Source organism: Bactrocera oleae, chromosome X (genome assembly GCF_042242935.1).
Source record: "Bactrocera oleae isolate idBacOlea1 chromosome X, idBacOlea1, whole genome shotgun sequence".
In the NCBI taxonomy this organism is placed as follows: domain Eukaryota; kingdom Metazoa; phylum Arthropoda; class Insecta; order Diptera; family Tephritidae; genus Bactrocera; species Bactrocera oleae.
This window is the reverse complement of record NC_091541.1, coordinates 23,138,860-23,164,359: the sequence shown is the minus strand read 5'-3', so window position 1 is coordinate 23,164,359 and position 25,500 is coordinate 23,138,860. Positions and strand designations below refer to the sequence as shown.

Sequence of the window (25,500 nt, the reverse complement as noted above, 5' to 3'; positions counted from 1 at the left end):
AATGCATTATTTCTAGGGGTGATTAATTTGAAGGGGAGAAAATAGACATTCATGAATAAATAAACACTTTCTTAAGAAATGCAATATTGGCGATTCTTTCTCATTAATATGTTGGTTACCTGCAGCGATCTTTAATCTTCCATCGGCTCAACAGGAGAAGCCGCAGTACAATGTCCTTGAAGTAGCGAAGGATCGTCGTTAAATTTAAGGGTGTTGACCCCAACCCCATCGAAAGTTGTCATAGGCGTGCCTGGGTCTCCATGCAATCTTGGAAAGAGAGCATCCCGCAGATTCAGTTCTATTTCCCCTGCTCTTGAGTAATGCACTTAAGATGGTTGCTCCGGTCAATGAGTGTCGCGATTAAATGAATTTTAGCTATCTCGCTAGCCGTTGCTGCCGCTCTGGATGTTAAAAATTTCTCTCTATCAAGCCTGACGTTTGGCTGCAATCACTTCTTCAACCCGGTTTGAGAATGTCGGATCCGAAGACGTAAATTGCGGCAGCAACTCATAGTATGCTGGGCCTTTTTCCTTTTTTTCCGTAGTCTTAACCAACCATTCCTCTTTCTTCGTTGTCCAGTCGGACGTGCAGCCAGGTCTTTCATGGGCTTTGGCCCCCGCTTTATAGACCCATCAACCCCTCCTCACTGTGTTTTGCTCTAGGCCTGCCCTTTATTGCCAACCCTCGGTTGAGTTGACGCTTTTGAGGTCCTAGTCTTCATGGACTGTGTTTAATGTCTCTGACAAGTTTAGTTATTGAGTAACAGCACTTTTAGTAGTTTTCAACAAAATTATTATATGGGGCGGGGTGGGGTTTCGATTTCATCATTTTTCATACAGTCGTAAGAGGTGTTAAAAATATTTGTCTTGTTACCATTTGATTATTATAACTTAAGAAGTTTGGAAGATATATACATTAAACCTTTTAGAGGGCGAGACCACGCCCACTTTTTAATATTTTCAAACCACAGGTGTCTCTCTCTAAATGGATCGCTGTACCAAATAAAAGTTTTGTATCTTAATTTGCGGCTTAGTTACGGCACTTTTTCAATTAATGACGTTCTAGATATGTGCGTAGCAGAGATCTGATTCTGCCCATTTACAATACCGATTTTCTCATGGTGCCAAGCAACATGTGTAACCAGTTGCATCAAGATATCTTAAATTTTACTCAAGTTTTAGGTTGCATGGAGGGACGGACAGACAGGCATTCGGATTTCAACTCGTCTCTTCATCCGGAACATTTGTATATACATACATAACTCTGTATCTATCTCGATCAGTTTTAGGTGTTACAAATAACTGTTTGATGATATTAAACTCTGTTGCAACAGTTTGCGAGGGCATAAACATATTTTATATTTTATATTATATACAAACTTACTGTAGTCTTGCAGCCGCTGTGGGTTATATTAATATAAAGGCTTATGATAATAGTTTATTACTTCAAAAAATCAAATAACAACACATAGCAGCTGCCAGAGTACAGTAATTTTTGTACACATAAGTGTATAGAATATACTGACTGTTTCTACTGAACAAGGCTTTTTTTTTTCTTCAACGTATCATGTAGAACTGGTAAGGAATTTTTAATATCACAACAGAAAGTTGTTTTGGCAGTTTGTGGCTACTTTGCTAGAACGACGCACATGCATTCATAATAAACCAAACATGACATGTAAGATAAAAAATAGCGGAATATCAGGGTTGCGGAAAAGTTCAGTAATAATATGAGATGAGTGCATAATGGCTTACAAATATTCTCGAAGCGTCGCACAGAACAATGCAAGTTTTAAACGACAAAGAAGAACCCTTCGGTGGAACTATCTTATTACTGTCTGTTGATTTCCGAAAGACCGGCCTTTCTTTGCTTCCTTTAGTCAATGAAATTATCGAATGTTTAAAGAATCGTTCTTATGGTGAAGTGGTGAGAGCACTTAATTTTGCAGAACTGTTCTCTATTACGAGCATACGCATAACCATGACAATCAAAATAAAGAAAATCGGACAACTATATCACACATCTCCCATACAACCAATTATTCCGAAAAGACGGACGACTTTCTTCTTGCCTCTTCGAATTTTTAATTGAAATTTTTAATTCTTAAAATGGATAATATTTTTCGAATGCGGGATCAACTTGTTATGAAAATAAACTTAAAAACTTATTTTATGCTTTTTTGTATGGGAGAGTATATGTTATATATAATTGTTGGATTTTTTTTATTTGCATGTCATTGTTATGTATGTATATCGTTATGTATCCAATTATTCCCCATACCTTATGCATCATATTTCATACGCTGTCGAACACTTAACCTTCTTAATCTCTATTTGCCATTATCTTCCTTATCCTTTTATACTAAACATTCATTTTATCTCCCACTCCACTCGCCATTCGCTTGTATTAGACTATAAGCTTTTCATTCTAACGACAAGAGTACAGTTCAAATTCGACATAACAAGAATAAAAGACACATTTTTACTTAACTGGCGCAGTCGGGACGAACCACACGAAATCAAAATACGAGCGGTAATATTCGAAAAGTCATAAAAGTTGTTAATAATTGTTCGGTTTAAAACGAGAAATTTATGGAAGCTATAATTAAAATAAATCCGCTATTAGAGAAGTTGAAAAAAATAATTTGGAGAATGAATTTTCATAAAATCAACGTAACTTAACTGTTTTATAAAGTGACCGAAATGAAAATCTAACGAGAAAAAAGACGAGTGGTAACATGTTTGTTAAATTGAAACAGTGAAACAAGTTAAAAAAATTAAAACTGTTAAAAAGTTAAAGAATTTAATTAAAATAGTAAAAAAAGTGAATAAAAAGTTAAAACAGTTAAAACAAATTAAATTAAAACTGTTTCGATTGTGGTGTTGATACACTCACAGAAACAAGTAAAAAGCTGATAATTTCAAATGAAATCACATATGCAAATAACAACATCAATTTGAAACTTAGAAACTGGATAAAAAACTTTAAGCTCAAGAGCGAGAGAGAAATCTAATTCACAAACAGCAACAACGAGACATAACCAACATTGAAGAAAAAACGTATGAGCGACAAAAGACAGCCGACGACGGCAACAACAAAAGACAAACGCAAGGAAAGACAGACGATAAGTATACTTTTATTTCTACTTATGTAAAATTATGATAACTTTTATTAGTATTACTATAATATATTTATAATAATTAACCTACATACCTATATTTTCCAATTTTGAACTATTTAAATTTTTTGATTATTCATTTATAGTAATTTAAATTCTATTCCTTATTATGATGAATCGAATATGAAGTATTGTTAATGAACAACATTAAAGACACAGGTAGCGCAAGCAGGTCCCTTCTAATGAACGGAAATCTAGATAATTGTCTATTAATTAAACAAGTTCTAACCGACTTACATGGCGAGAAAAATTAAGTTGAAGAACTTATTGACAAGATAAGAGCATGCCGATGTAACTCTTCAATTGAGAATTTCTATAATAAATTAGCAACACTTTGGTGTCGGGTAAATAATGCACTGTACTTTAATAAAAATAAACTACCTGAAGTTAATAGTGAAAGTAATGCTAGAATCGGCTCAAATTCTTTTAAACCCGGTTTACTAGAACCTGTCAAAAGTATAATCGTAAGTCATAACCCAACAAGTCTAAAAGAAGCTTTTGAAATTATAAAGTCAAACGGTTATTTAAGTTAAACCCCTCCGAATTTTAACAGTAGACCACAACTAAATCATAATAAAAAGGGGCGAAATTTCGAGCAGACATTAAATTATCAAAATACGGGAAGATACAACAACAATAATGGCAGCTGTTTAAATGAGTTAAGCCTCCCTCTACATACACACCACTCTACCTGGAAAAACTGGCGCGTCCTAATATAATACACCACTACACACCGCGCCTGTACACCACTTTTTAACAAAAAGGATAGCCCCAGCAGTTTCTTCACTTCGCAACAGCAACGATCTGGCGCGCAACACACCTTCGAATAAAACAGTGAAAAAAACGTTTACTCGATCAGACAGGGAACCTGGACATCGTTTTACGTACTTCGATCGGTAATATATTTTGCGCAACCATTCGGTCACCAGAGACCTCAACCGAAATAATTTGTCAAAGTCACATTAAAATAATAAAAAATAGTAATAACTCCTGCAACCAAGCACACGGGCGTTTTCCTTTATACCTTTTTTGAGTTCTAGTGGTTATGAAAACAAAATTTTGGTGTGCATTTAAACAGCAGATTTAAAATCTTCATTTCAACCAAAATTTTTTACACAATCGGGTCAAATTCCAAACATTGGCCACCAGTCGCATAGAACACAAAATCACATTACAGTCACTCAACTAGATATAACCAACAACCAAAATCAAACTTGTTCTCAAAACGAGCCAATGAATATAGGCACGAACGAAAGCAACCAACATTTTCAATTTGGCTCTTTAAGAAATTACCCTATTTAGTCGAAAATACGAAATACAAAAAAGGAACATTTATTATGGATACTGGTACTGAATTTTGGATAATAAAACCTAGGCTATGTGATGCGAAACGGAGAATAATGTCACCCACTTTCAATATTAAACTCTTAAACAGAAATGTCTGAACAAACATACGGTATAGCGTACCACGTTTTAAAGAATTTTGGAAAGAAAATCAATTTATCGACTTTATCATATTTTCACGATTACTTGGACGGTATTTTGGAAAACAATGTACTGCTTAGCTTATACGCTATAGTTAATTATAGAACTCGGAGGCTTGTTACAAGCAGTGCGGCACTACTAATTTATTTTTGCGAAGAAGAAGAATCCGAAGTAGAGAAATATTTAAAAAATTAAAATTTGTAGGTATTTAGTTGCCAAAACAAATCACATGGTAGTACATGTAATAGCACATTTGCAAAACATTTCAATTTATTCGATTAAGCGATATTAATAAGAGTGCTGAACAAGTACCAAGACATATTCTATCAAGAAAAAAGCAATTTACCGATTACTAGTGTAATACAACATAGGATTATAACTAAGACAGACTCGCCAATTTATACCAAACTTTATAGATACCCAGTTGTACATCGTGCTGAAGTGGACAGAAAAATCAATGAGATGTTAGTGCAAAATATAATTGTTCCGAGCAACAGTCAAAGAGCCTTTATAGGTCCTACCTAAGAAAATTGACAACGGCGGTTAACAAAAGTGGCGAATTGTAATATATGGACTACATATTCTATAATATAGGAAAATGTAGTTACTTTATAACAATTGACTCCACAACGAAAACTTTTTAGAAAATAATAGAAGCTAATTTGAAAATTGAGGGCAAATGCTATTTTGCAGCATTTACAACGAAATTTTTAGACCTTGTTTTTCAATTGATGGTATCAGACCAGATCCATCAAAAATTATGGCACAACCATCCAATGCTAAAGTACTTGTAATTAAACAATTGTTGGGCATTACGAGGTATTATCGGAAGTTTATACGTGATTACGCAACTGTTGCTTATCCAATACCTTGGTACGGTTACGGTAAAAAGATTGCATTGTTGACACTAAAGACAATGAATTTTTAGATTCTTTCGAAACATTAAAGAAGTTAATTAGAAGTGAACTAGTTTTACAACCATCGGATTTCAATAAAAAATTTACCCTAACAACTGACGCATCACAGTTTGCCATCGAGCTAGTGCTAAGTCAAAGCGGTCAATCAATTTGCCTTGCCTCACGTCATTTAGCCGACCACGAGATTCGTTATTCGACTATAGAAAAATAAATGCTTGCTGAAAAGTGTGATCAGTTAAACATTTTCGAACCTATATATACAGTCATAAATTTGTAGTTCGAACCGATCACAAGCGTTTGACGTAGGTAAATAATCTCAATGAACCCACCATGAAATTGCAAAGGTGGACAACTTTTCTTCAGGAGTACGATTATGATATAACCTGCATCGTTCTGCTCGAAAGGGGCTAATGTGCATTTTTATGAGAATGACGAACTTTTTTTTTAAATTTCAAAACATTTCTATTTAGAATTTTCAACTCAAAGATTTAACATTGCATAGATCAAAGATAAAACTAATAAAAATCACGGACAAAAATTAAATACTAACTACAAGTGTAATAGAAAACGAACAGCTGCGCAACATTCACAGAGGCATACATGAAATAAATTTTCGAAATATGTAAGTTTTCTCAAACTTAACGACAGGAATTGGGTAGCGATCTTAGCAGCATTGAAGCAACGTATACAATTTTTAGTCAAAATGCGAAAACTATTGTTTTATATCGAACGCTGCATATTGCACAGCGCAACAAGACTATTTTTGAAAGAGGAAAACATTGCGACACATGTAACCACCTCATGGCACAAAACGGGTAACTCTGACATACAACGTCTACACAGTACACTAAACGCAGATAAAAGTAATAAGACAGAAGACTTAAATGACAAAATCTTCAAAACTCCATTGGATAGAATTAATTAACAGACAAATTGCATACAAAATTTAAATACAAACTACAAACAATTGATTAATATGAGTGTCAAGGTAATTATGTGGTAAACACTTCAAATAAAAGGAAAACAAAATACTATAAAACGCAATTAAAGTACAAATTTCAAAATATTATGAAATATTAATAAAAATTTTAAAAATGTTAACATCAGAATTCGCAGAGACGCAAATTTCTTAAGGGTGGAGGTGTTATGTAATTCGAGGGATTCTATATTCTATCAAAAAAAAAAACAAATGTTATTGTATTATAAAAAGTAATGAAAAATATTTACAATGCTAGAATAAGAATTAGAATTAGAAATAACTTTAAGAAATTTATGTAATATGAATTAAAAATGTTCAAAATGTTAAGTTACCATTACAAATTAATTTAAAAATGTATGTAATTAAAAATGTATACCAAGAATTTGCCGGGCAAAATTCTTACGGATGGAGGTGTATATTAGAGGACTATTTTGCAAAATTACGAGCTTTTAGCTTTTTAATTGAAGGCATTATACCAGAAAAAATCTGAAATCTGGTAGATATGTGATATAATTGTCCGATTCCGACAAATGATCAATAGAATGTCAAAATGCATCTATGTGTAAAATTTCATTCACATATCTCAAAAACTGACGAAAAAATTTTTATGATCCCGAAAAATTCTGCTAAAACATCGCTGACTCGAAACCGGTTTGAAACCCATATTCCCTTAGGCAAAGTTGTTCAGAATGATCCGTAGAACATTTTTCGAATTCGATTTGTACGTTTTTTTTGGTACGTGTTATGTATCTGCTGACTTTTATTCATGTTTGGAATGTCTACGTCGCACAGTGGGAGAAATTGCCAATTTGGCGGAGATTTATCGAAATTATAAATGTTCCCTTACCGCCAAATTTCTTTGTTTTTTTGACAACTAAGAAATTAATTTGTTTTGCTCCCAATATTTGCGCAACTGTGAGCTTTCAAAGTTAACATACGTTTAACCAAGTGCACTAATTATTTTCGTTTTCACACATAAATATTATTTTTATAATTTTTTGTTTGGATTTGTGGTTTAATTGAAATTATTAGGTATGTATTAAATTAAAAAAATTAGTTTGTGATCTGTGTTTAATGTTTTAGTGATTAATCACGGTTTTTTACCATACCTTTACACCTAAAGTGTTTTAGCATATGGAATCTAATTTTCTGTGGAATAGAAGTTGGGTGGTTCGACCGGATTCGCCATAGTGTTTGGTTTGTTTGTTGATATGATCTATTGGGTATGTCAAGTTGAAAAAGAAGCTGCAGGTTTTTGCAACTTTTTGATTTTTTGCGTTTTTGTTTGATACAATATCAGTCTTAAAACGCACCCTTTTTCAACAAATTTTTAGCAGTTCATAATCATGTGTTTTCTAATTGATCACAATATTGAAAACAATTAAGAAACATTGCTATTAAATTGGTGGAAAAGTGGGAAACGAGTCACAGGCTTATGGCATTGTTTAAAGAGCGAAATAAGAAATGGTTAGATGGAGATCTAATTTCTCAAACCCTTTTCGGAGTGCGCAACTAAGATTCAAACAAAAAAAAAGTGAATCTGTCATTGATAAAACCCCGCACGAAGAGTTAATGGTAGCAACGCGCGTAAGTTTGTACAAGGCTGGAAAAGGAAAGAAATTTGCAATATCTTGTTAACCACACTTTTGCACGTATAATAAAGTGCTTTTCACCAGAAATTGAGAGCATCAACAAGATTGCTTAAAAGCCTGAAACTGGAACAATTATTGAAATCGGTTTTTGCTGTATGTATTGTCCGTTTGCAAATGAAAAATGGATCCTTAATACTAAGGCAAAATAATCGGCCTACTTCAACTTGGTTCTGCAGACTAATATAAATAATTTTCGAAAAAGAGTCAGCGGACTTAGTTCGAGTAGAGGTTGAAAATGTAAAGATGCAAATTGCACAAATGTTGCCAACAACATTGAATCGTTTGAGTTATCATCACTGGGTTGCAGAATTTGTGAGGCGACTCCAAGATTAATGAACTATTTAAATTTGGTTCGGCTGCGACTACAAAAGGAACATTTGTACGAATATGGATTATCAACACTACATATTTGGATACGGTGTTTCGAGTGCATAATTCATAACGCCAACAGACTACCACTACTAACTGGCAAGCTCGTGGAGAAAGTAAAGAAATTGTTAAAGCAACAAAGAAAAAAAAATTAACATGAATCGAGAAAAGAAATGGGAATATTGATGGACATTCCAATGACTAGTTCAGGGAACACAATCAGTGGTAATACTGCCAGAACGTTTTTTCAGCAGCAGACTTTTATCTTCTATGGTAACTGGCGCACAAGAGGAATTAATTAAAAGATTTATCATAATTTAGAGCACGATGTCTTCTGGGTATGCAGTAAACGTAAAGGCTTTTCGCATGCATACTTGCACGTTTTGAATGTTCGACTTAATAGTAAATTTTACCGTCGGATAATCGTAGGGCATTTGCAGGAAATCTTTGAGTGGAGCATTTAAACGTAGAGCTAGACTAACTAAGATTAAGAAATTGCTTTCCTTCATTGAAAACCAAGTCATCAACTGTTTGTTTTACTTTTTTACTGGTGTCTACATTATACAATTTGGAACAAGTATTGGCTTTCACGCTAGTGTTCTGAATATCATTTAATGTCTAGAAGGTCAGGAAGTTTTGTTCGCCCGGCCGAACATATTTTGCAGTAGCATAATAGCCAATAATTTCCATATATGCTATTGTGGTCCGATCTAAATAATTTCTTTAGATATTGCACCATTGTATTAGGCAATAATCCATGACAAATTCCGTGAAGATACCTCGTTAAATAAAAAAGTATTCCATGAAGCATTTGAGTATATAGCTGCCATACAAACTGAACGATCGGAAGTTTGTATGGCAGCTATATACTATAGTGGTTTTTGGCTAGAAAAGGTAGTGTGCAATACTTCAGATCGATATCTTAAAAACTGAGCGACTAGTTCGCATATATACAGACGGACGGACAGACTAAATCGACTCATCTCGTCAAACTGATCATTTATTTATACAATATATAATATTATATTTTATACTTGTAAGGTATCTGACGTTTCCTTTTGGGTGTTACAAACTTAATATACCCTGTTCAGGGTATAGCAATGCATCGAAAATATATCGTTTAAAGGGTTGTATAGCAAAACCTATGAATTTTCAACCGACATGATTACTACTGGTTTTACCAATCCATGGTTAAAGCTCTTCAAGTTCAAGGAGCGTCTCGAAATCATGAACATGGGTATTAGTAGTAGATAAACTAGGCTTTCCACTTCGAATTGCGATGTATGTTGGTCCAGAATGTCCAACGGCTTGCGGTTGTCCTAGCTACTGGAAAAGATTTTGATACCAGCATAAACAGATGGTGCTAATTTATGCCCCACAGCGATTACCTAGTCGTGATCAGGCAATTTAATCTTTTTTCCATATTCATAAGAAAAGGTGCTTGATTATGTGCAGCAGTTACATCAATAGGGACCCGAGGAAGTCCGAGTGAGTTTAACATGGACTGTCGATACATGACTTCGTCCTTCTGTAAAATTAGACTTTCGGGGAATCAAACGAAGATATGCCCTGCATCGACTAATGTCAAATCTTTTTTTGATACTTGTCTGAGTTCATCATACGGTTTTACCCTGCAAATAGATTCCGTTCATCTTCTGATATCTGCTGCACTCCCAAATAAAGCAATATCAACAATTATTTTCAATATCCCGTAAGAATAGTTCGTTTTATTTATGGATTTTCATAACAAAAATCTTCTATCTCTCTTTTCATACCATCCTTATATTTCTTCGGTGCAATTGCGCTTTGAATCCACCTGTTTAAAGACGTTTTCGCTGTTTTTATTTCCTCTCGGAACTTAATGATCTATTTATCAACTTCAGCAAGGCTTAGCATACAATAGTATCTCTGGCAGAATGCAAAGCATTCATACTATTTTTCATATTCTAAAAAGGTTTCTGTTTATTTACATCTTATTTGGTTTCGCATTGCTACTGTGGTTCAATACCAGGTTTTATTTTATCTTCTTCGTGTTTTATATACGGTGATCCCAGTTGCGGTACTTTTTTGAATAGCCATTTTTGACCAATCACGCGTGAGTCGTGTCAAGCTGTCATATTATTTTTATTCAGTATTGTTTGGCATTTTATCATGAAAAGATCTTCGCCTGAACAACTTTTACAAATCTTTCAATTTTAATGTGAGAATTCACCTTCTGTAAAGAATGAGTTCGCACCCTTCGCTCAACTTACGGTCAATACAATCGGCCTACTGGGCGTACTATTCGCAACACCATCACCAATCTTGCGACCCAGTATTTATTATTGGATAATATTCGACCGAATAGACCACGTCCAGTACGCAGTAAAGAAAATATAGCGGCCGTAGCTGAGAGTGTACACGAAGACCGTGGTGAGTTGATTCGGTGCAGTTCGCATCATCTCGGACTGACGTATGGAACGACTGGGCGCATTTTACATCGAGATATTAAATTTAAAGCGTACAAAATAAAGCTTTTGCAAGAACTGAAGCCGCTCGATCTTCCCAAGCGACATCGTTTCGCTCTATGGGCTCTTGAAAAGTTCCAAAAAGATCCGACGTTTTCGAGCCAAATTTTGTTCAGTGATGAGACTCATATCTGGCTCAGTACGTAAACAAGCAAAATTGCCGCATTTGGGGCGAAGAGCAACCTGAAGAGCTGTCATTTCATCCAGAAAAAACAATGGTTTGGTGTGGTTTGTAGGTCGATGGAATATTGCTCCATATTTCTTCAAAAATGATGCCGGTGAGATCGTAACCGTCAATGGCGACAACCGACTATTTGATGCCTGAAATTGAAGCTCGTGATCATGGCGACATTTGGTTTCAAAACGGCGCCACTTTCCACACATCACATCAATCAACGGATTTATTGAGAGCAAACTTCGGTAAGCAGATAATTTCACCTTTTGGGCCAGTCGTTTGGCCACTAAGATCGTGTTATATCACAGTGTTAGACTTTCCTGTGGGGCTATGTAAAGTCTAAAGTCTATGCGGACAATCCCGCTTCGATTCAGGCCTTGGGGCAAAACACCACTAGTGTCATTCGCCAGTTACCAGTCGAAATGTTCGAACGAGTCATCGAAAATTGGACTCAACGGATAGACCATTTAAGACGTAGCCGCGGCCAACATTTGAAAGAAATGATATTCAAAAAATAAATGCCAAAAAATTTTCTTTGGAAGGATAATAAAAAGGTTGCAAAGGTAGGGAACCTGGAAATGGTTCACCCTTTACTATTTGAAGCTGGAAGTAGAATTTGTGTTTTTCTGCAGGCTGACAGGTAGTCGCTGCCTACTGCTAAAAATTCTCTCATAAAGCTGCAAAAATAGAAATGTGTGACTAAAAGAGGTCTTAACATTATTCACTATAGTACAATAAAAACATTTTATATTTTTAATTTACTTTTAACAGGACGAAAATTAATTCGTAAGCGTATGATACCGTTAAGTTATAAGAAAACGTGCATAAAAGACAAATTAATTTTTGAAAAAAATTATTTCCATTTTGCCAGCGAAACCAAAGAGCAACTCTCACCCTTACGTTTTAAGAAGGGCAGAAAATGTTGCACTTTTTTCAATCTAGAAGGCAAAAAACATGAAAATAACACGAAACTTTGACAGCCCGGGCATAGGGCAGAATAAATGGAACATTTTTATTAGACAAGCGCGTTTCTAAGTGAATGCCAAAACGTATGCATTATTTGTGGGAATCCCGGAAAATTAATTTCGTTTGAATCTACCTCACTTATGCAAATGATATATATTATTGTTAAAAATCAATAATGATTAATCCTAGCTACCTCATTCATTATCCTAAATGCTTTTAACTAATTACTATACATACACATATGGACTTTAAGGATTGTTACTACTGAACAAGGATTAATTGGGAGTATATTCCTGAAAGTAAAAATTAATTGTTTGGATCATAACTGGTTCTGTAATGGGGCTACATTAGCGGTCAACGATGGAGAAGTTAACGAAATTAAACTTCAGATACAACCATTGTTGCTAGGCTATCAGATGTAATTTAAATAATTGGCTACTGTTGTTGATGAAAAAAAAAACGTAAATTACCTAGATACCCGGTAAATAATTGCTTCGCTTGCGCACTCACCTTTTGCACTTATTTGCACCAATTTAATAAAAAAATTAAAAACGGATACGGCTTATGAAAGGCTTGTTGAAAAAACACGGTCGGAAACTTGCGTACGTCTGGTTGATTCGATTCGCTAATGAAAAAGAGCCCTCTGGTCCTCTGTTAGTTCCTTTTGAGTGTTGGGTTGTGTAGAGTTGTGGTGTGATGTGATGTGTATGTGTGGGTGGTCTGAGTGGTGTGATGTCTTGTTGTGGATCGTGTTGATGTGGTGTGTTGGCGCGCAGTGGCGTGTGTGCAGGGGGAGGCGTAACTCATCTAGCCATCCCGGCCCCCCTAGCCTAGCAATCGCTGTAGTTGCTGCAGCGTGGCAACAACACTGCTGAGGCCAGTGCAGCGGCGGTATGTTGGCCTGGGCTGCCGACGCTGCGTTGGTGCCTCCTATCGCCTTGGTCTGGCGGGAGGTGGAGCTACCTGTCTTCGGGGGCGATCCGGATGGCTGCTCTGCTGCGATCTGCGGCTTGGGGCGAGTTGTCGCCCGACGGCCCGCATTGGAGTGCGGTGTAGCATAGTGTGGTGCTGCCTATTGCACACTTGACAAAGCGTAACCGACGTACACTCAGACGTCGTATGGACCGTAGCCAAACAGTTGAGGCAGTGCCCGTGCGCTTGGGCAACCTGCTGATGTTGAAGGGGCTGCATGCTTCGAAAAATGCTGCAGTGTTGCAGCCGGTGTGTGCGTCGACACAGTGGGCATCGGCTGCGTTGAGGTACCGTTGCCGGTGCTGATGAAGGTGGTAGTGGTCGCGGGCCATTACGGGGAGCGGTTGCAGGAACGATTGCCGCTGCGGTTCGTGGTGTTGGAGTTGCCCCAGGGCGCGGCACATTGATGGCGGACCTCACACTCGTTGGTGTTGCTGCCATATCTACTTTCATATTTATTTGTATGAAGAAGTTGGAATAATTATACATTTGTGGCATGTAAATTTATGGCAAATGTGCCACGGTATATGGCAGGAATGGATCATCAATTTGATCAATCATTGCAGTTAGAATGGTTGGTATATATCGGTTTTGTCATTTGCGGGTTTATTGGTTAGTTATACGACTAATTCATTTGCGTTCAATTAATGCCTTGGGGAGCATACTTCTGAACAATTTCAGGTGATACTTGTTTAATAAAATCCACACACTGTTTTTCAGTGGATCTTTGGGCTCCAATGAAGGTTTTGCCGTTATCGCTCATTAGTTTTGAAGGGAAGCCGCGTCGTCCGACGAAGCGAGCAAATGCCGCGAGAAAAGCCTCCTTAGTCAGATTTGTACATAGCTCGAGGAGCACTGCTTTTGTCGTAAAACAGACAAAAACAGCCACATAGCCTTTCATTATGGTGGGCGACCTTAGCAAGGACGCCTTTAATTGAAAAAGGCCAGCAAAATCGACCCCTGTGACTGTGAAAGGCAGAGCGAAGTTACAGCGTTCCGGTGGAAGTGCTGCCATAATCTGCGTTGGCAACTTCTGCTTATGCAGAGTGCAGATCTTGCACATGAAAATGCATTTTTTTATTTGTTGCTTAAGTCGAGGAATATAGAACTTTTGGCGGACTATATGTTGCATTAGGCGATGTTCTGCGTGGAGCATAAGTAAGTGGAAATAATTGAGGAGTAAAGTGGCAAGTCGAGATTTCTCTGGTATGATTAGAGGATGGCGTTCATTATACGTGAGGCTTTTATTGGCAAGCCGACCATTCGCACGAAGCAGACCTTTCGTGTCGCGGAATGGGTTAAGAACTAAGAGTGAACTCGTTTTGTCAATGGGTTTTGATTCTCTTAATAGTGTTATATCGCGGCTGAAGTAGCGCGTTTGAGTTGATGCGATTAGAGCGACCTTTTCCTTTTGCAATTCTAGGTGCGTCAATGTATCGCATTGGGGGTACTCTGAGGGAACTCCCTTAATTTTAATTTAAGTCGCTCTATGAACTTAAACATATAGGCGACTACTCTGAGGGCTCGGGAGAACGATGAAAATCGCTCAAGGATGTCAGTATTCTCCACTGTTGTGTGAAAGGAGTCGATTTTTCGACTTTCTGGGGCTATCATATTGCGCATGGGCGATTGTGGCCAAGAATCGGGAGATTCTGTTTACCATCGGGGACCATTCCACCAGAGGGTGTTGGTGGTAAGGTGAAGGGGTTTGCACCCTCTTGTACCTAGATCGGCAGAATTGTCAGCACTGGCTACGTGTCGCCAAGTGGCTGATCCCACTAGGTCAGGTATTTGCGACGTTCGATTAGCAATGTACGTCTTCCATGCATGTGGTGGTTTTTTCAACCAGGCTAGAACAATTTCAGAATCGGACCAGAGATACAATCTATGTTTCTTCATGTTTAAATGGGTCTGCACCATGGAAGCTAATTTTGCGACTAGTAACGCGCCACAGAGCTCAAGTCGAGGTAGACTTAGCGTTTTTAAAGGAGCCACCTTTGCTTTTGCTACTAATAAGTGGCTTGTAGTCGCAGTATCGCTTTGTGTGCGCACATAGATAGTGGCACAGTATCCTTCTCCGAGGCATCACAGAAGCCGTGTATTTCGACTTTGTGTTCGGGGAAATAGTTTACCCATCGTGGGATTTGTATCTGGGAAATGTCTTCCAGACCATTTTTCTAAGCGAAGAGGTTTCACTTATTCGTCCCAGTCGGTTCCATCTAGCCATAATTCTTGTATCAAGATTTTCGCTTGTATCATAATTGGCGAAAGCCATCCTGCGGGGTCGAAAAGTTTTGCCACAGAGGATAAAATTTGGCGTTTTGTTATGGCGGATAATGCTGATATTGACTCTGTAGTGTATGAAAACTGGTCAGATATCGCGTTCCATTGGATCCCCAGAGTTTTTGTTGTACTTTCCTTGTCGAATTTAAGGAAATTAGTGTCCAACAGATTTTCTTTAGGTATATCCTTTAAGATATTAGGGTGGTTCGCCATTATTTTTTTTAACGGAAACCCTGCGGTTTTGACGGCTTGTGTCACCTGTGCTAGTGACTCGTATGCTTGTGGAAGACTGTGACTTCCAGACAGGATATCGTCTACATACGTTTGTGTTTTTAACACCTGGGTTGCCAGAGGAAATTCTGACTTGGTATTTTCTGTCAATTCGTGCAGTGTTCGAATGGCTAAATATGGAGCACAGTTGATGCCAAAGGTAACTGTTTTCAATTTATAGTCGCGGAGTGGACTATTGGGAGATTTTCGGAAAATAATTCGCTGAAAATCTTGATCGTCTTTATGTACGACTATTTGTCTATACATTTTTTCGACGTCTCCGTTAAATACGTATTTGAATATACACCAATTTAAAATTAGTAGCATTAAATCTGCTCCAGTCCCGTAAATAGAATATAATTTAGGGAATTCCCCGAGCTAATAGATCTTGATGCATTAAAGACAACTCTTACTTTAGTTGTTTTTTTGTCTGGCTTTACTACTGCGTGATGAGGCAAGTAAAATGAGTAATATTTGCCATTTATGATTTTTTCACATGGGCTTACTTCCTCCATGTGGTCTAAATGGAGGTATTCTTCTAACACGCCATCGTATTCTGGCTTAAGCTCACCTTTTTTAAGTAAGTTCTTTTCCATACTTAAAAACTGCTGTATTGTATGTAGAGATGCGAGAGTGACCTAAGGCGAGTGTGTTAGGAAATTGTTGTTTTAGTGGTAGTCGTACGACGTACCGACCATTATCTGATCTAGTAGTTGTGGCTTTGTAAAAGTCTTCACAATACTGATCTTCAGGGGTTGTGATTGATATGGGGGGGAGTTCTTCTAACTCCCAAAATTTTTTCAATTGTGAATTGAGGTATTCGTTTGAGATTTCCTCAATCTGAGTGGCCATGGTGGTAACTGGTTCCGAAACTAGCCACTTAGGATCCACCCAAAAATAGTATTTTGTGCCGAGTATTATCTGTGGTATGAGATCGCTGCCTAATAGAAGGTCTATTTGAGCGGGAGTGTTGCAGTTGGGATCTGCTAGCTTTAGGTGTGAAACCTTTTGCCAATGCTTGCTATTTATGTGATAGCTTGGAAGCAGATTTGTAAGTTGCGGTAAGACTATAGCTTCTGCTTGTATGTGCTTATCCGCTTGGGGGGAAATTAGGGTAATGCGGCAGATTTTATTTGAGTTTTGGACTACTCTTCCGCCTATTCCCGTGATTTCACAATTGGCTAGTTTTGTTGGCAGTTGTAGCCTATTTTGAGCCCTAGACGCTATGAAAGATCGTTGTGATCCTTGGTGTATTAAGGCTCTAAGTTTAAACAGCTCTCCTCGGTGTTCGATAGAGACGACTGCTGTGGGTAGTAGTACTCTACTTTGATTTTCGCTGTGTAGCGTTTGGGTGTTTAATGACTTTGAGCAGCATGGCAATTTTCGGGATTTAGCACTTCGGGATTTGCTGTTGCAACTAAACCCGTGGCTCTTTCCATATTTGCGCTGTTTGGGGGTGATCTGGAAAAATTGTTATAATGAAGCATAGAATGATGTCGTTTATGACAATAAACGCAATTAAATTTGCTTTCACACTCTTTAAGTGTATGCGCATGTGACAGGCAATTTGTACAAAGTCTTTTTGTTTTTACGAAATTATTTCGGTCGATAATATTCATCTTTTTGAATTTCTCGCAAGATTTGAGCTTATGCCCCCCTGTACATAGTTCGCGTGACGTTTGCTTGTACTGTTCGGATGTGAACGTTTGATTTCTGAAGAAGCTTCTGTTTAAATTGTTGTTGCTACTGGCTTGAGGGTTGTGGAAGCTTCTATTTAGGTCGTGTTGAACGGTTTTCGTTCTGACCATTTTTTTATCTACCCTTTCTGCGATTTCGTATTGGGTTATTAAAAAGTCTTTCATCTGTTGCCACGTTGGCATTTTTTCCGAGATGAGAGCGATTGCTCCCACATAAGTAACGATTTTTCTGGTAATACCGCGGTGCATATATTTACCAGAATAGGGTCCCAGATGTCTGTGGGAATATTTTGAGTCGATAAAACCGACAAACAATTTGAAACAGTGGATTGTAGTCTTATAAATTCATCACTTGTTTCTTTCTGAATTTTAGGCAAGTTCATTAGTATCGTTACTTGCTTATCGACCAATATTCTTTCATTTTCGTATCTTGCTTTTAGAGCTTCCCAAGCCAGATTGAAATTATCGTCATTAGTGCGAACTGTTTGACTATGACGCCTGCTTGACCTTTTGTTTTGTATCGGATCTGATACAATTTTTGCGCATTTGTTAATTTTGGGTGGTTTATATAAACGGCTGTAAACATGTCCCGGAAGGACGGCCATTGTTCATAACCACCATGAAATATTTCTGTATCACATGTGGGCACCTTGAGATGGATTCCTGAACTTGCCTCATGACTTTGTACTTGTGGCAGCTCTACTCGCTGATGTGGAGTAGGTGCAATTGCTTTTATTAGCTTAAGTTGCTAAAATCATTGCTTTAGTTTCTTGGTCTAAGCAGTTTTCGTCTTTTGCGTAAGCCGAAGATTTGAAATTTTCTGGTAGATCTGAGTCGTCAGATTCTACAATTGCGTATATGCAGCTTGGAGACGTGGCCAAAAATTGTCAAGATTGTCTTTTTTGATTTCTAATACCGATTCAGAATTATCTTGAATCGGAGAAGAAGAAAATCGAGTGCAGTATCTTATTAAACTGTCACTCTCAGCAATGAATTTACAGTATGTAATGTTTCCCCCTTTTTTGCTTTGTAACACCTTGCTTTGAGCGTGTAGCTTCTGCAGGTGTACATGGACTTCTTTCGTCAGAAATCATTTTTGGAACTTTTAGCAACTGAGTTGTTTTAGAATCTTTCGAGTCTGAGCTCATTTAAGATATGTGCCGAAATAAAATAAAATATTTTCAATGTAAGAAATATATGTATATTTGAAACCTCTTTTAAGAAAATAAGGGTTTTTGTTTTCTTTTTTTTGAAAAAAAATTAACAAATTAATAACGTTTTTAAATTCATATGAGTACCTAACTCTTTTATGATAATAAGAGTTTTTATTTAATGAAATGAATATATTACGCGTATTTCGGGTTTTATCGCTTTTTTTTTCTATAATATTATTTAATTGATTAATATTAAACGCAAATGTTTTTTATTTTTACTTTTATTTGTATGTATTATGTGTCCGTAATTCCTATAGGGTATACCTATAAGCGGATCAGCTGATACATATGCACTTGACGTTATGCGCAATTGAGAGCTCACCTTAGAGATCAATGCACTTTGTACATATGTATGTATGTAATATATTATATTATGTTTTAATATGGTTTGCGCAATCCTGCTTGTTTTTGTTGGTCAAAGAACAAGGGGTATTGCGAATATGTGCCAATGAGGACTTTGAAGCGAAGTACTTATGTATGTTTGTATACCTGAGCGTATATATATGTACGCAGTGCAAAAAGACCGCGAAACGTAGAATAATTTACCGCAGTTATTCGAATAAAATTTATGTATATATGTATGTATACAAATTTTTAGTGATATATGTATGTATAGCAATTATTAGCATTATATAATATGTATGTTTGTATGTTTTCATACATATGTTAATGCTTTAAACGGAGGTTTTCTCCTAATATAGTATATTATGTATGTATATATTTATATATGTTAAATATAATATGTATATGCATGTTTAAATTTATTTGGTACGTTTTCGTTTTCGCTTTTTTTTTTTTTTTTTTTTTGCTTTTGATTTGCCTTTGCTTATTTTACGCAATCCTGCTTATACTTGATTAAGTATATATATATACATATATTATATATATATATAATATATTGTTTTTTTTTTTTGTTACTCTTTTTTTTTTTTGTATATGTATATATGTTTGTGTCACTGCACTGCACAGCACTATATGTGTTTGTTTTTTTTTTTTATCGTGTGTATATAAACGTTTAGCCACTTTTTTTGTTTCTCACAGCACTTTTTTTTTGTTTCTCACATAAGTCATCAAATATATAATAATTTATTCTTTTTTTTCGATTTTATGATGTTTTTTCTTTACTCCATAGTGCCGTTCACTATTTCTCGAAGGACCAATAAATAATTGCTTCGCTGGCGCACTCACCTTTAGCACTTATTTGCACCAATTTAATTCAAAAATTAAAAACGGATACGGCTTATGAAAGGCTTGTTGAAAAATCACGGGCGGAAACTTGTGTACGTCTGGTCGATTCGATTCGGTCACGAAAAAGAGCCCTCTGGTCCTCTGTTAGTCCCTTTTGAGTGTTGGGTTGTGTAGAGTGGTGGTGTGATGTGATGTGTATGTGTGGGTGGTCTGAGTGGTGTGATGTCTTGTTGTGGATCGTGTTGATGTGGTGTGTTGGCGCGCAGTGGCGTGTGTGCAGGGGGGAGGCGTAACTCATCTAGCCACCCGGAATGACATCATATAATCTCCGGTTGAAAATTGGTTCACATATTATTATTCAGCGTAATTTCAATCCACCTCAATTATGCAACCGTACACGGTACAGGAAATATTGTTGTAGCAACCATTTTGACTGGGAAATTTAATAGAGAAATAGTCCTCTTAATAATGTACGATACGAATAGAGCTGAAATAAATTAAATTTGAAAATGTTTATAATTAAATAGTCTAAATATTATTCTCAAAATTAAGAATGATCAACCCTCTTTCAATTTCTGAAATAGTATCAACTAACAACTTGGAAAATTACTCATTTGTAACAAACTTGAACACAAATTTAATAAAATAAGTAATTCAACACTTTATGTTGATTTATGCTAGGTAGATGGTGCTCAAAGAAAATTTTTATCAACCACTTTCAAATTTTAAAGTAATGTTCAAATTTAAACCCTTTGTCTTTATTCATAGAGTAGAGGACCCCGTCCACGCGTTGCTGTAGATACCTTAGCCATACATACATTAGTATTGCTATTCAATACAGTAAAATTGTATTTATAAATAAAAACGATAACCTTATTTCCGGTGTAATCATCCAAGGGGTTAAAATTTGAACATTACTTCCAAATTTGAGAATGATTGATATTTATTTTTTCCGATTTGTTATTAAGAACATATATACGTGAAGTATATTAGGACCTATTGACTGTATTGAATAGTTTATAATAATTAAATTTAATGTATACCTTAGCCACAGCAACGTGTTTTTTCTTGAAACATTAGAACACAAAAAATGCGTGCATACGTACAGGTTGGCTGAAAAGTTTCTGCGCTCGAAATAAAAAAAATACTGTTTTTTTTACGAAATATATTTTTTTATTCTCAAGTTGGTAAATCTGTCGTGACAACACATGCAAAGTTACTAGTCATTCTGTCAATTAGTTCTTTGTTTACAAGCCATATGAAGTTTTCTTGTTAGGGTATTTTTTTAATATGGAAAAAATTGAATATCGCGCCGTGATTAGATTCTTTGTTTAAAAGCAAAGGAAGTTTATGAACAATTGTTAGAAGTATATAAGGAGTCCTCACCTTCAAAACGCACCGTTGAATTTTGGGCTGATGAATTTAAACTTGGTCGTACTAGGCTTGAAAACGATTCATGCGAAGGACGACCAAAAACGGCAACCACACCAGAAATCATTGAGCAAGTTCATAACATTGTTAGTGAAGATCCAAGTTTAACAAAGCGTGAAATTGCTAATGCCATAAGCATCTCAGACGAACGAGTACTTCATATTTTACATGGAGAATTAATATGAAAAAGCTTCAGCAAAAACTGGATCGGAAACAAATTTCTCAGCATAATTTGGAACGTCTTCAGCAGAATGAAACCGATTTGATGCGTCGTCTTATAGCTATAGATGAGACTTGGATCTACTACCACGATCCTAAATTGAAGCAAGAACATTTACAGCGGACTGAAACTGGCTGTTTAGCTCCAAAGCAGGTGAAGTCACAACGGTCAGCACAGAAGGTTATGGCATCAGATTTTTATTGTTATTGTTGATTGATTATCTGCAGAAAGGTAAAACAATCAACGTTGAATATTATTGCATTCTATTGGATCAGCTGGATAAAAAAAATTCGTGAGAAAAGACCTGGTTTGCAGCACAATAAAATAATAATTTTTAATCAATACAATACACCTACTCACAAATGTGTTTTAACAATGACAAAATTCAACGAATAAAAATTTGAATTGCTTAAGCATCCACTGTATTCACCAGATTTGGCTCCCAGCGACTACTACCTCTTCAGAAACCTGAAACAATTCCTTCGTGGGAAGCGTTTTTCGTTGAATGAAAAAGCTAATACAGCCGTAGATGGGCATTCTGCAGAGCTTTTGAAGTCATTATAAGGATGGCATTAAATTATTGGAGGATCATTGGAACAAGTGTATTGAAGTTAGGAGAAAACTGTATATTCTCATTGCAAGCGCAGAAACTTTTCAACCAACCTGTAGTCTATTAGGTAGCGACCTAATATTCCAAATATTACTTCAATGTGTTGAAAAGCTTTTAAACACCCTTTTAGCTCAAAACACTTTTGTTAGTGGGATACTAAGTGGATAAGTTAAAGAAACACTTTCCACATTACTAAATTAAGTTGAAGATAATTTAACCAATACTTTAACTCACAATTAAGGAAATTTTGGTTGTCAAAAGAGCTTCCCATATCAACAATTATTCGATCAAATATACCGGCTACGTCGTGCCATTACCACTAAAACCACAATTTTCCAACAGATTCTACAATTGCGTATATGCAGCTTGGAGACGTGGCCAAAAATTGTCAAGATTGCCTTTTTTGATTTCTAATACCGATTCAGAATTATCTTGAATCGGAGAAGAAGAAAATCGAGTGCAGTATCTTATTAAACTGTCACTCTCAGCAATGAATTTACAGTATGTAATGTTTCCCCCTTTTTTGCTTTGTAACACCTTGCTTTGTGCGTGTAGCTTCTGCAGGTGTACATGGATTTCTTTCGTCAGAAATCATTTTTGGAACTTTTAGCAACTGAGTTGTTTTAGAATCTTTCGAGTCTGAGCTCATTTAAGAGATGTGCCGAAATAAAATAAAATATTTTCAATGTAAGAAATATATGTATATTTGAAACCTCTTTTAAGAAAATAAGGGTTTTTGTTTTTTTTTTTGAAAAAAAATTAACAAATTAATAACGTTTTTAAACTCATATGAGTACCTAACTCTTTTATGATAATAAGAGTTTTTATTTAATGAAATGAATATATTACGCGTATTTCGGGTTTTATCGCTTTTTTTTTCTATAATATTATTTAATTGATTAATATTAAACGCAAATGTTTTTTATTTTTACTTTTATTTGTATGTATTATGTGTCCGTAATTCCTATAGGGTATACCTATAAGCGGATCAGCTGATACATATGCACTTGACGTTATGCGCAATTCAGAGCTCACCTTAGAGATCAATGCACTTTGTACATATGTATGTATGTAATATATTATATTATGTTTTAATATGGTTTGCGCAATCCTGCTTGTTTTTGTTGGTCAAAGAACAAGGGGTATTGCGAATATGTGCCAATGAGGACTTAGAATATTATATGTATATATGCAATCCTACTTGTTTTTGTTTAACAAAGAACAAGGGGTATTGCGGAATATTTGCCAATGTGGACTTTGAAGCGAAGTACTTATGTATGTTTGTGTACCAGAGCGTATATATATGTACGCAGTGCAAAAAGACCGCGAAACGTAGAATAATTTACCGCAGTTATTCGAATAAAATTTATGTATATATGTATGTATACAAATTTTTAGTGATAATATAGTATAATATGTATGTATATATTTATATATGTTAAATATAATATGTATATGCATGTTTAAATTTATTTTGTACGTTTTCGTTATCGCTTTTTTTTTTTTTTTTTTTGATACTTGATTAAGTATAAGGGGTAGTGCTGGAAATTGGTGCAAGTAAATACTTGAATTATTTAGTTTTAGAGATATTTTTGTGTATTTGAACACAACGGTAAGCAGTTAGGCAATCAAGAGTTCGTTGGATATATATTTTTTACCAAACTGTTTTATCTGTTAGCGGTATTTCGGTTTTTACCGGAAAATAAACCGAAATATAGAAACAGTTTGGTAACCGCTCTTTTTTGTTATTGCCTTTATTAAGACGGATTTTTGTAAAAAATAAACCGCAAAGGCATAAATTTCAACATACATATAACAAGAGGATATATACATATACTAAATGGAATCGATACGACTCACTTTGGGGTTTCCGCCAAGGGGTTTTGAGGACAATGTTTTTTATGCCTGTGCGTGTGCCTTTCGTTCTGTTGCCCAGTCCTTTGCTGCTTAGCTGCGGTGGGTGACTTAGGTGAGCTGGTGTGGTTGTTGTTGCTAGCTGGTATGGTTTTTATTCATTTAGTCGCGCCCGTTCTGTCTTTTTATGTATGTATTTTTGTTGTTTTTTGTTGAAATTCGCGCCCGTACGTAATTTCTTATTATTTCGCGCACGTTGTTGGTTTTTCTTCTTTTTTTTTTTTGTTATGTATATATGTTTGTGTCACTTCACTTCACCGCACTTCTATCTTTTGTGTATATATATATATATATATATATATACATATATTATATATATATATAATATATTGTTTTTTTTTTTGTTACTCTTTTTTTTTTTGTATATATATATATGTTTGTGTCACTGCACTGCACAGCACTATATGTGTTTGTTTTTTTTTTTTTGATCGTGTGTATAAAAACGTTTAGCCACTTTTTTTGTTTCTCACAGCACTTTTTTTTTGTTTCTCACATAAGTCATCAAATATATAATAATTTATTCTTTTTTTTTCGATTTTATGATGTTTTTTCTTTACTCCATAGTGCCGTTCACTATTTCTCGAAGGACCAATAAATAATTGCTTCGCTGGCGCACTCACCTTTAGCACTTATTTGCACCAATTTAATTCAAAAGTTAAAAACGGATACGGTATATGAAAGGCTTGTTGAAAAAACACGGGCGGAAACTTGCGTACGTCTGGTCGATTCGATTCGGTCCTCTGTTAGTCCCTTTTGAGTGTTGGGTTGTGTAGAGTGGTGGTGTGATGTGATGTGTATGTGTGGGTGGTCTGAGTGGTGTGATGTCTTGTTGTGGATCGTGTTGATGTGGTGTGTTGGCGCGCAGTGGCGTGTGTGCAGGGGGGAGGCGTAACTCATCTAGCCACCCGGAATGACATCATATAATCTCCGGTTGAAAATTGGTTCACATATTATTATTGAGCGTAATTTCAATCCACCTCAATTATGCAACCGTACACGGTACAGGAAATATTGTTGTAGCAACCATTTTGACTGGGAAATTTAATAGAGAAATAGTCCTCTTAATAATGTACGATACGAATAGAGCTGAAATAAATTAAATTTGAAAATGTTTATAATTAAATAGTCTAAATATTATTCTCAAAATTAAGAATGATCAACCCTCTTTCAATTTCTGAAATAGTATCAACTAACAACTTGGAAAATTACTCATTTGTAACAAACTTGAACACAAATTTAATAAAATAAGTAATTCAACACTTTATGTTGATTTATGCTAGGTAGATGGTGCTCAAAGAAAATTTTTATCAACCACTTTCAAATTTTAAAGTAATGTTCTAATTTAAACCCTTTGTCTTTATTCATAGAGTAGAGGACCCCGTCCACGCGTTGCTGTAGATACCTTAGCCATACATACATTAGTATTGCTATTCAATACAGTAAAATTGTATTTATAAATAAAAACGATAACCT

At 35.8% G+C, this 25,500-nt stretch overlaps 1 protein-coding gene and 1 pseudogene across 5 annotated transcripts in view; both read left to right on the top strand.

Annotated features, from left to right (window-relative positions):
* LOC106624584 (glutamate receptor ionotropic, kainate 2) overlaps positions 1-25,500 on the top strand; it is a 1,058,023-nt gene that overhangs the window by 133,110 nt on the left and 899,413 nt on the right. The window lies entirely within an intron of this gene.
* On the top strand, positions 3,295-4,595 carry LOC138858038 (probable inactive serine/threonine-protein kinase scy2; annotated as a pseudogene).